Raw genomic sequence first — 12,590 nt, forward strand, 5'->3', positions numbered from 1 at the left:
AAAAATGTTAATGTTAAAAAATTTGGGATGCACTAGGGCCAGGGGTAGGCAACGTCAGTCCTGGAGTGTCGATGTCCTGCAGATTAGCTCCAACCCTTATAAAACCTTGGTTACCTGTAGTTTCAGGTGACTTTATAGACCTTTTATTAGTTTATTCAGGTCTGCTTGATTAGACCTGGAGCTAAACACTGCAGGACATCGGCACTCCATGTTGCCTACCCCTGCACTAGGCTATCTGTTTCAACCACATACTGTATATTAAAAATGAATGCATTTCAATACAATGCAAACAAATACATTAAAGCAGTGGTTCTCAAACTGGGGAACGTGAGATGGTGCCAGGGGCCCCAGTTTTATAATATTTTATGAAATACATTATTATAAATTCTTTGTAATTAAACCTCAGAAAAATATGGCTACTAAACAAAAGCAATACATTGTATAATTTAATGTGTTGTTTAATTCAAATTGTACGTTTTAGAATGTGGTTGGATGAGAAGTATAAACATACACCATTCCGACACCCTATTGGTTTGTAAACAATCGCATTCATCTGGATGATGCAATTTATCAAGATAGGTTTTTTTTAACGATGACAAGCCGGAATGTAAAAAAAGAAAACAAGACGAAAAAAATAGAAGTAACGAGGCGATTTTTAAAATGTAAGCAGTAGAAAGTACAGATAATTGCGTGAAAATGTAAGGAGTAGAAGTAAAAAGTTGTCTGAAAAATAATTACTCCAGTAAAGTATAGATACCCAAAATATCTACTTAAGTAAGGTAATGAAGTATTTGTACTTTGTTACTTGACACCTCTGCTGACAATAGATATTAAATTACAATCTGCTTGTTTTACTTATTTTGTCCACTACAAAATAATGTGTAATATATCTGTAACACTGTTACAGATCAAGTTACTGATGCAATCAGGTGTTAGTGCACCTGTCCCTCATACATACGCATACGTTTTCATGTCTGTTATTAGGTTTGTTCGAGTTTATGCACCGCTGTAAGAACCAACAGCTGGATGACATCAAAGTACTGTGAGAGCGATTCCAGAAATCACACGGAGAAGTCTTGTGTATTGTGATGTCAATCTCATGTCGATTCTTGTGGTTCCGCATGAACTCGAACAAGTCTACTACATCATATGTCACATGATAACATCAACATGGCGAATGATGTTTATACTTAACGCGAATGTAGGTACTGTCTTAACGCAGGTTAAGTAGTGAAATTCAGTACCTACACTGTAACGAATTGCTGTAAAAATTACAGCATTATTTTACAGCAGCGGGCTGTTTTTCTAATAATACAGAAAATTGCTGTAAACTGCAATGCATTGTGGGGCCGCGTGGCGGTTTAACCCAATATACAGAGTATTGCTGTAAATTTCAAATTTTCAGAATGCATTGTGGGATCTTCAACGGTCGAGATTCGTGAAGCACCAACAGGAGTGATTCACAGCTGGGGTAAGTTATTCATGTATTTGTTTTTAATATTTGGTAAGTGCAGTAGTATATGAGAGTATCTAACAGTTATATTCGTGGTTCATTTTGGAAACGCCCATGTTGTCGCATCCGTTCTCCGTTCGCGGGGGCGTCGGGGCGAATGATACATACGCGGGTTTTGAAAAGCACAGTCGCGGTAGTATTTCACACATACCCCGACGCTAAATATAGCTGCAACGGACAAAAACTGGCTTTCTACTTGAAGTTACATTCCGTGACAAAAATTAGGATTTACAGGAACTCCTTCGTCGGCGGGACGCGAATGAGACGCGGGGTTTTAGCCGCGCGGTCGTTGTAGTATTTCACACATTTACATGCTTCAGTGAGAAAGTTGAGAAACAAAGTCGTCCGCAGGACACGAATGAGACGTGCAATGGGCTTCATCTGCATCGCGGTTTTGGTAGAATTTCACACATATTCCTCAAATAGCAGCTATGAACCAAAAACTCTGGGATTAAATATTTCAGTGACCTTTAGGATTTACGCGGATTTCGTGTTGATCAGCACACTTGATGTTTTGGGTGTTTGTGGTATGGTTTAAATTTTGCACCCATCTGTTAACACATGCGATTGAACGAAAACGCGTTCTTAAACAGTTACATAAACACACACAATGCGCTTTAACTCGGTAACGTTAGCTTTAAATTACTTCAGGATAATTACGTTTGATTAATAATGTTTTTTCCTTATTTCATAATCCTTTTATATATACACACGTGTACAGTACAGTGCTTAATTTGTAAATATCTTTACAGTGGGGTGAGCAATTGGACAGGCAGGTGGAGAGGTAAGAGCAAATCCTAATATACATTTAAAGTTATATATTCTATTTACAGAGAGTTGTTTATTTGTGTTTCGGTCTGGGGATTTCTTTAATCTGACATCCCTAGGGACTTACATTTCAATGTAATTAATATATTTTTAGGTATACACTGTGTAATTTGCTTATTGTTTGTTTGTAACGCCTCTTGTTAACTTATTTGGCTTAAAATAAAGAGGTAATTTACCCTAACATTAAAATATGGTTTAAATGTAAAAGATAAATAGTAAAGATAAATTATAGATAAAGAGTACAGTTAAAAATAACTGTTGTTACATGTATTTGTTTTAGGAGACACTAGATGCATTCATCCCAGCTTCCTGTCTGACTTTGCCACTCTGTTCACAGCATATCATCTTCTTTCAAAGGTACAGTAGCTATTAAATCTTCAGCACATTACATATGTCACCCTGTCTATGAAATTCATTCTAAAGTCTTATAATTATGATATTTGGATCATCAAATTTTGATTTCAATCACTGATTTTACATTGATTTCAATCTTTCACACAAACTTAGTCAATATTAAAGGAATACTTAATAAAAAAATAAAAATCCAGATAATTTACTCACCTCTATGTCATCCAAAACGTTGAGTACTTTCTTTGTTCAGTCGAGAAAAAAGAGTTTTTTTGAGGAAAACATTCCAGGATTTTTCTTATTTGAATACTTTATTGGACCCCAACACTTAACAGTTTTAGTGCAGTTTAAAATTGCAGTTTCAAAGGACTCTAAATGATCCCAAACGAGGCATAAGGGTCTTATCTAGCAAAACGATTGTCATTTTTGGCAAGAAAAATAAACTTTTAAACCACAACTCCACGTCTTCCACCGGCCGTGTGACGCGCCAGCGCAACCTTGCGTAATTGCGTAAGCACGTCGAAAGGTACACAATTTGCGTAACATTTTAAACAATAAACTGACACAAAGACATTCATTAGTATCATCCCACATACAACAATGTCGGAACGGTCCTCTTTCTCCACACTTGTAAACACTGGGGCGGTAGTTTCTCATATGTCATCTATGACTTTTTGACGTCATAACGCATTACGTGAGGTCACGCTGGCGCGCCACATGGCTCTCTGTGTGTAGAAATGACAATCATTTCACTAGATAAGACCCCTATGCTTCGTTTGGGATCGTTTAGAGACATTTTAAACTGCAATTTTAAACTGCACTGAAACTGTAAAGTGTTGGGGTCCAATAAAGTCCATTAAAATGAAAAATATCCTGGAATGTTTTTTTCTCAAAAACATAATTTCTTCTTGACTGAACAAAGAAAGACATCAACGTTTTGGATGACATGGGGGTGAGTAAATTATTTTCTTTAAAAAAAAAAAAGAGAGAGTAATCCTTTAAATATATCAAGATTATATTTTCACTGAATGTTCTTTACATTATGTAGGATGATTTTATAAACTGTAAATCACATTTAGCTTTAGCTGGGTTTTCAAACGTTGATCACATTTAGTAGATATGATATATCTGAACTTGAATTATATGTTAGATCTAAATTAGGTTAGTAAATTAGTGGGGCATTTAAAACGTTGTGGGAGGTGGGTCCTAAGGACTGGAGTTTAGAAACAATGCTTTAACATATTGACTCATTTTAAAAACAATTACATGCCTCAAAAACTGAAACCAATCAGAATTATATTTATTTTCTGACTCTTTAAGCGCTCTGTATCTGGAGAGAGGAACAAAGAAGTCAGGAGGAAAAGTAAACATCAGGCCAAATGGTACAGAAGAAACAGGTTGCAGTGAACCTACATGTTGCTACTCTTCTTTGCAAAGTGATGGATTTGCAGTGGAGTTTCTACAATGTAAGAAGTACATACACATACAAAGATCTCTTACTCTATCTCTATCTGTAGCTATCATCCCTCAATATGTATCTGACTGTATTTAATCTATCATCACTCTATGGGGCTGTTTACACTTGGTATTAAGATATGTTTTTATCGATCGAATCACAAGTAGACGAGAGAGACACATCACGTTTACACCTGGTATTTAAATTCTTCTCTTTTGTCCACTTTTGAGCGCTTCTGTCATCTATACTTTGAGGGGGTGGTCTGTGAGACTGTGGGCGAGTCTTTCTGTTAAACACGAGCGGGAGTAATGAGAAGATTATATGGACGCGAACTAATATTATGTCGGAGTCCGCTGCTTGTGTTGTAAACATGCTGCACAGTGTTTTGTGCATGAATATGTCACAGGTCGGAGCGGACCACAGGTGTCGTGAGTCACGCCCCTTTCTAGTTTCCACCTCGAGGAGGTCCCAAGAGTACCCCAATGACCAGACACACAGAGAGCGTAAGTATAATTAAAACAAAACTTTATTTAAATTACTTTAAATTATGGGGGAGGGGAAAGGGGAAAGCTAAAATCCAACTAGCAGGCACAGTTCCGAGTCTCCTAGACTCCGTCGCAAGCAAATCTCCGGTTGGTCCTTTTTTTTGCTTATCTCCTGGTTTTTGCGACGACAAACAGCTTATTCATGGGGTTTCTTTGTTCTGCTTCAGCGGCCCGATCCGGGGCACTCTTCTCTTCCTGGGTACAAGGAGAGACAGAGGGTTTTTCGAGGCTGGTGTATTGATACCTGCACTTATACGTGCCCAACTCGGAGTTGGTCCCGTAGGTGTGTCCCTACGGCGGGATGAGCAGTGCTTCTGCTGCCGGGCTCGGCTCCGCCCGTCGGTTGGAAAGGTGAGAAGTGGCTGCTGTGATCGTCCGCAGTTCCCTTGGATGGTGGCACAGGTAAGTACTGCCGAAGGGAGGTCACTCAATCTGCGATGGAAACACTGGTAAGTCAACACTTCATCGATGAATGGGGCTTTGGGTTTGCTTCGGGTAACGTACGACTCAAACTGCGGCTCGTAGCTTTAAGCAGAAGGCAAGTATTTTTTTTACAGGGCAGTGGAGCTTCACGGTTACTTCGGGTAACGTACAACTCACTCCACTGACTCTTAGCGTTAGGCAGAATGTTATTAATTTGCAGGCGACTGGGGCTTTACAGTTACTTCAGGTATCGTGCAACTCGATCTGCAGGCTCTTAGCTTTAGGCAGAAAGGTAAGTAATTTACAGGTGACTGGGGCTTTACTTTTTCTCCTCTATGACTTCTCAACAACAGGCGGGTGCTCCACCTATGTAATTCTTCCTTGGCGGTGGACTTTTGGCAAGTAGATGGCGAAACAGTAAGTAAATGGAGCTTACAGACCTTAAACAGCGAGAGCGTCTTGGCACTGGCCTTTGTTGAGGCTCCAATAGACAACGGTTGAGCTGGGAACTGCTGTGCTGAGCCGAACGCTTCCCTCTCCTCTACTCCAGCTGATGGGACAGAGATCTAGACAGGGGCGAACCTTTGTAGGGGCTCCACAACAGGTAATGTTATCCACACAGCTAATTTCCTCTTTCAGCAGCCAAGCTTCCTCCTTGCATAAATTATATATATATATATATATATATATATATATATATATATATATATATATATATATATATATATATATATATATATATATATATATATATATATATATATATATATATATATATATATATATATATATTTATATATTTATGCTTTCCACTTTTCTCACACCGGTCTTTCTTACTTGGTTAGTTCACCACCGCCTCCGCAGGGACAGGAAGATCCAGGATGTCGATGCAGGGCATATAAATAAGATGTCACCTCACCAGCCTTGACGTCCACTTGGTTCACCATGACTCGTCCAGCCTAGAGGTGGTTACTGACAGCACAAACACAGCATAACACTGCAAGGTTTCAAGTGTACACACTCACGGCAAGGACAAGGACTCACCCACTGCACCACACACTCTCTAAGCAAAATAGGGTCACAACCATGGCTGACTAGGACTCGTCCTGAGATTCGTTGGGCGCTGATTGCAATGGAGGGTCGAACTGTGACCGCCGCGACCCCTTGCGTCTTCCTGTACTTGTGATCCCTGGCTCACCCACAACTCCTTTCCACAGTGGGTGTGCCGCTCACCTGTATGCTAAAACTCACAACACTCTCTGGATGGTTTACTCTCCAATATGAATGTAATTTACAAATGTTCAGAGGTACTCACAAACGGTGATAACACTCTTCCTTTGTCTCCTTCCAGTTGTCGGATACTCTTCACACCATCGGTTATCAATCGCTGGCGGTCTCCCTCGGCGGCACTACCAGTAAGTATTCCTATTGCTGTTACTCAGAGTATGTTATTGTTTTGCATGTGTTGTTTCACAGATCGTCATTTAAATGTGATATACTCAGCCCAATCACCAGTGTCCTTAACTCCGTCTTCACCCAGTCAATAGTATCCGGTGCCTTCACAGCGCTGACTTCACCCAGACACTAAACTCCTCTCACCAGATCGGCTAGAATAAACTGCACCGTTTGCAACTTCTGAGGCTCTTTATATACTCCTCCTCTTCTCCCCGTTGTCCAATCAATAATCGCCACACTCACTTAACACACCTGTGCCTGATGAAGCCTGATTTTCCTCCAGGAATTTCCCGGAAGTGCCGGTGTTTGTGTTTTACGGTCCGGGCGGAACCAATTTCCACCAACTTTAGCTCCGCCCCAAAAAGTCACTCTGTGACAAATATATTAGAGCTTTTTCTAGTGTAGTGTTCTCTAGTCTAGTAATGTAAATTCACATGTGGTTAAATGTGTTCAAATGTCTCCGCCCATTTATCTAATCTGAGGTACTGAACACAATGTTTTACATCTTTTCTGACATCTGGTGCAAACACACGATGTACAGTGCTATTTTTAGCCTTTCATTGATCAAACTAAAGTGGCTGATCTCCGCGTAGTTTCATTTTGCAAGCGTGTGAAAGTTGCGCAATCTTATTTCGTCAATTGCGCTGAAATATCAGAGAAAGATCTAACATGTAAGTAAACATACTGCACAGTGTTTTGTACAACACAAGCAGCTGACTCTGACATAATATTAGTTCACGTCCATATAAACTCATCATTACTCCCGCTCGTGTTTAACAGAGAGACTCGCCCACAGTCTCACAGACCACCCCCTCAAAGTATGCAGGACAGAAGCAGTCAAAAGTGAACAAAAGATACGAATTTAAATACCAGGTCTAAATGTGATGTGTGTCTCTCTCGTCCACTTTTGATATGATCGACAAAAACACCTCTATATGTGTAAACAGCCCCTGACATCGCTCTGTTTCTGACTGTATCTATAATCCCTCTATCTGTATCTGACTGTATTTGTTATGCATCTGTCTTTAACTGTATAATTACGTTTTGTAATATCTAATATATTGTCCTTCTATTTTTGCTTAGTCGCCTTTCGCAACCTGTGATGGAACACAGTCTGGAGCCGAATTGTTCTCCTTGACCAGAAGTTTATTGGAATCGCTTGGGATCATTTGGACATACTGGACTGTTCCTGCAGTGGTGACAATTGATCTGTTTTTTATGCAACAATTATACAACTTCATTTCATTTTGTCATCCACGAAATTTTTTTGTGAGTCCTGTTGGATTTGATTCCTATCAACAGTGAATTTAAAGACCCATTGTTCCACACTCTTTTATAGCATTATCAAGCTATGCCATTGTTGTTGTCATCGTTGTTTAGCAACCTCTAGCTAAATATATTTAATATTGTGCCTTTAAAGTTATGCAGTTTTTTAGATATTCCTCTTTCTGTGTGAAGGGCCACACAGTGTACATGTTTCAATTACTTTAAAAATATTTAATTTCATGTCCATTAAAAAACATTCAAAATATATGTTTTGACATTTTCCATGCAAATGTAAAAGTTATATATTAAATTTAAATACATTTTGAACTGTTTTTAAAGCTTGTGTTATTTTTTAAATTTTGTGAAATAATAGGTGAATTAAGTTATGTACAACATGTTTTGCAGTTACATAAAGTGTAAAGTTTGCCTTAAATGTATTTCAGTGGCCAATTTTAATTTAGTATGTAAATGCAGTATAGTATTCTAATGATTAAAAGTAATTTACTGTAAAAAAATACAGCATTAGTTTAAAAATACAGTTTTTTACAGTAATCAAAAATACAGGCAAAGTCTGTAAATTAAATTACAGCATTTTTGTAAAAAATACAGGTTTTTACAGTAATCAGAAAATACAGGGAAAGTCTGTAAATTAAAATTACAGTGACACTACTGTAAAAATTACAGTAACGGGCTGGCAACCCTGCTGCCAGTATTTTACTGTAAAATTTACAGGTAATTTTTTACAGTGTACACAGTAAGTATGCGGTTTCGGATTCAGCCTATGATTTGCAGATGAAGTCTCGTCAAGTACTATACTGATGCAAACGAGGGCGGCGTGCTCGTTTGTTTTTTATGACCTTCCCTCACTAACTTCCCTCAGTCTCGTTCACTTGGAAGTACGAGTGCCCAGTACTGGCGGAACACTTTAAGTGGGTCAAATGGAATGCCCTAAATTACAAGTGTAAACTACTCCCCCCTCCATCATTTGATCTTTGCAAAGCGCAAGCTGCTGAAAGACGTCACAATCGTGTTGCAATGTGGTATATGGAGCAGCCTGAAGTGTACATATGGACTGAACCTCGCTCCCTCTTGTTCATATAAACGTCCCCCTCATCCACTTGACACTTTAAAATGGCAATAGGGATTCCTCCAAGGGGAAGTGTTTAAGGAAGTTCCCGAGTGCTAGTCTCAAACTGGAGTGGACAGCAACCATCCCAGCTAGCAAAAAGTCGTCTATTGGACGTTGAGTAGACCTAAACCTTCAACGTCTAATTTTGGTCCACTGAAGGTTGAAAATGAAAATTGAAAAGACGTCAAATATGTCCAACTTTTCAACGTTGAAAACAGGTTGATCTTCAACGTCTAATTACGGTCCAGTGACCGTTGAAAATAAACATTGAAAATACGTCAAATTAGTCCAGCTTTTCACCGTTGAAACCAGGTCGATCCCCGACGTCTAATTTTGGCCCATATAAGGTTGAAAATAAACATTAAAAAGACGTCATATTCGTCCAGCTTTTCACCGTTGAAACCAGGTCGATCCTCAACGTCTAATTACGGTCCAGTGAGGGTTGAAAATAAACATTGAAAGACGTCACATGCGTCCAACTTTTCAACGTTGAAAACAGGTCGATCCCCAACCTCTAATTTTGGCCCATATAAGGTTGAAAATAAACAATGAAAATACGTCAAATTAGTCCAACTTTCCAAAGTTGAAAACAGGTCCACATTAACATACCAAATAACATTTAAAAAAATGAAACAAAGCTTTAAAGGATTACAACTTTAATGAAACCGCACATTTCAAATAGTGCAAATTAAACAACAGATTTCACAGTCTGCAATAACGGTCCTGTAACCAACACAGTTCACTTTCCAAGAGTCAAAACAACTCTGACATCTAATGTACATTTTCATTCTTAAACTTTGCGACCTCCACCTCCAGCTCTCCCTGGAGCATGTTTAAGTGTCTCAGCCAAGGCAGCCCTAATTTCCACTTCTGTGGCAGTTTTACTCCATTTCATTACTGCAGCTGCAAAAGAAAATATATTAGATGGTGCATGAATAAACTACGTCTTACATCATTAAGGCCCCTACTACACATTGTATTTACATTTTATCAATTACCAATTGCATGGATTTGCATACCTTACTAAAAGAAATACAATTGGTAAGCTAAGATATACAGGTGCTTCTCAAATTAGAATGTCATGAGAGTTATTTTCAGTAATTCAGCTTAAAGGGATAGTTCACTTTAAAATGAAAATTCTGTCATCATTTACTCATCCTCATGTTGTTCTAAACCTGTATGAATTTTTTTCTGATGAACACAAAGAAAGATATTTTAATAAATGATGGTAAACACACAGTTTACGGTACACATTAAATTCCATCATATTTTTTATTCCTACTATGTAAGTCTATGGTCACTTACTGCTGTGTGTTTACCATCATTTCTCTATATATACAACATGAAGATGAGTAAATGATGACAGAATTTTCATTTTAAAGTGAACTATCCCTTTAACAGGTGAAACTAATATATTATATAGATTCATTACATACAAAGTGAGATATTTCAAGCCTTTTTTAGAATTTTGATTATTATTAGCTACAGCATATGAAACCCCCAGTTTCAAAATCTTAGAAAATTAGAATTTTACCAAACAAAAAATTGTAAATATAGAAATGTTGGCCCTCTGAAAAGTATAATCATGCATATGTACTCAGCAGGGGCGATTCCAGGATTTAATAAATGGGGGGACCCGAATCAATGTTATATAGTTTACATGATGAACTGTTAGAATATGATCTCTATGTTATTCTAATGTTGAAATTACTGCTAGTCTCATACAGACAAACACACAGAATAACATTATAAATTACAATCCACTTTAAGTTGAATTCCTAAAATGAATTGACTTTTCCACTATTCCACTATTTCCACTATATAGAAGCACCTGTATAAACATGAAAAATGCAGTTGCCTGTTACCACAGAGTAAAAAAACAGTATCCTGGAAGGCTTTTTTCTCACTACGACCCTGCCCCTTCATGTTGAAAGCAGCCATTAGGCTATTGGTGAAAAGCCTGAGAAAGCTTGCAGAAAATCATAGTGAGTGAGGTCAATGCCTACATTCTACAAATGAAGAGTTTCGTTGCAAAACGAGATAACCACCATTTTTTTTAATTGTTCAGAATTCTCGTTTTTTGGTTGTGCATTCCAATTAATATCAATTCAACTGCAGTTGGTTTGTTTTCATTTAAACCTTCATAACTTAAAAAATACAGCTAAGTAGCACCATAAAACAAAATAACATGATAACATAATAATTAACATGTTTTGACAAATTTTAAAAAATGGATTTATCTCGTTTTGCAACGAAACTCTTCAAATATTCCTATGCTTCTATTATTCCTAATGAATCATCTCTTTCTGCATTTTTACTTTTTTATGTGCTAAGAGGAGGGTAAACATAACAGGCAATGAGTAAAAATTTTACTGCATAATTACATTCTATATTCTGAGCATGTGACAGTTGTTTAATACCTGTCCATTTCTTTATGGACGCAGTCTTTGTTACTCCTCCCTCCCACCTTTAAGAGCTGGGACACCTGTACATGACACATGAAAAGCCACTCAATACATTATGAATAAACCAATGGTGTTGGAAATATACAGACTGTTGCCAGACTGAGCTTAAATGACAACTAGTCATGTTGACTCATCCATACAATAACACATTCTATAAAGCTGTGTGCATGTTAACAGATGCTGCGAAAAGCATACTTTTTGCACAATATAGATATTTTAGACTTTTTGGAGGCTTGGAGGTAGTCTTTTTGACACAGTTTAGTCCAAGTTCTGTAGAAATCATACCCTTTGTACCCAGAGGTTGCGGTCCTTGAGACGTGCCTCTTCTTCAGCAAAATCCTCTAAGGTGTCTAGCCTAGCAACATGGAAAGCAGAATTCAGCGGCTCATAGTGCCTTCCAACTCTTTTTATCTCATCCAGAAGTTCAACTAGCTTTCCAAGCACTGACTTTTGATATTCTGTTGAAGAAAATACATTATTTTTGTTTTGTATTATTAAATCATCCAATATTATACCACGGCCTGTAACCATACTCGATTCTGATTGGCTGGAAGGTGTGCATTAAAACCGTTTAATGCACAGGTAGTTCCAGTCAGTTTGATTAAAGTTCGAAATTAATCCGCTACTATAAACATTGGTTACCATAGTAACACAGTTACACTTTCGTAAGAGTTCTCTACACTTGAGTAGGAGATGTTTATTTAGGTAGGCTTAATTAATGAATTTGGCATATCGTTTAATTTGTATGGTGAATATGGCAATTTTGAGAAATTGGCAGGTACACAATGAAACGCAGACTTGGAGAAGACGTTGAATGGCAAAAACAGGGTACCCGCGGAGTCTTAAAAGTCTTGAAAAAGCATTGAATTTCATTTTCCCATATTAAGGCCTTAAAAGGTATTGAATTTCACCTCAAAGTCTTGAATTTTTCACGGAGGTCTTAATTTTTCAAATGATCAATAGATTTATATGCTGTTAATTCAGACACAAAACTCACGTGCACGAAAACCACGCGCGAGTGATAGATACGAGCGCAGAACACTATCCATGTTTGGAACAGCATCTTAGCGAGCGCGCAGAACACTATTCGCGCGCGGGAAAGCATTCTCGCGTGTTCACAGAACACTATTCGCGTGCTGAAAAACTTCCCCCGGAGAGCGCA

General features: G+C 38.0%; 2 long non-coding RNA genes across 3 annotated transcripts; one reads left to right on the forward strand and one right to left on the reverse strand.

The window, feature by feature from the left end:
* The first annotated feature begins 1,601 nt into the window (after nucleotides 1-1,601).
* Nucleotides 1,602-8,064, forward strand: LOC135757707 (uncharacterized). The gene is made up of 4 exons (XR_012338050.1): nucleotides 1,602-2,297; nucleotides 2,622-2,698; nucleotides 4,010-4,155; nucleotides 7,652-8,064. It is a non-coding gene; the product is annotated as an uncharacterized lncRNA (long non-coding RNA).
* A 2,757-nt stretch (nucleotides 8,065-10,821) lies between these two features.
* LOC141283069 (uncharacterized) lies at nucleotides 10,822-11,880 on the reverse strand. Of its 2 annotated transcripts, none has more exons than XR_012338063.1 (3): nucleotides 11,714-11,880; nucleotides 11,384-11,448; nucleotides 10,822-10,923 (listed from the first exon to the last, which is right to left on the reverse strand). It is a non-coding gene; the product is annotated as an uncharacterized lncRNA (long non-coding RNA). The 2 variants fall into 2 exon arrangements; XR_012338062.1 differs by having other exon boundaries at nucleotides 10,835-10,932.
* Between the last annotated feature and the right edge of the window lie 710 nt (nucleotides 11,881-12,590).

Source organism: Paramisgurnus dabryanus, chromosome 12 (assembly GCF_030506205.2).
Source record: "Paramisgurnus dabryanus chromosome 12, PD_genome_1.1, whole genome shotgun sequence".
NCBI classification, from domain to species: domain Eukaryota; kingdom Metazoa; phylum Chordata; class Actinopteri; order Cypriniformes; family Cobitidae; genus Paramisgurnus; species Paramisgurnus dabryanus.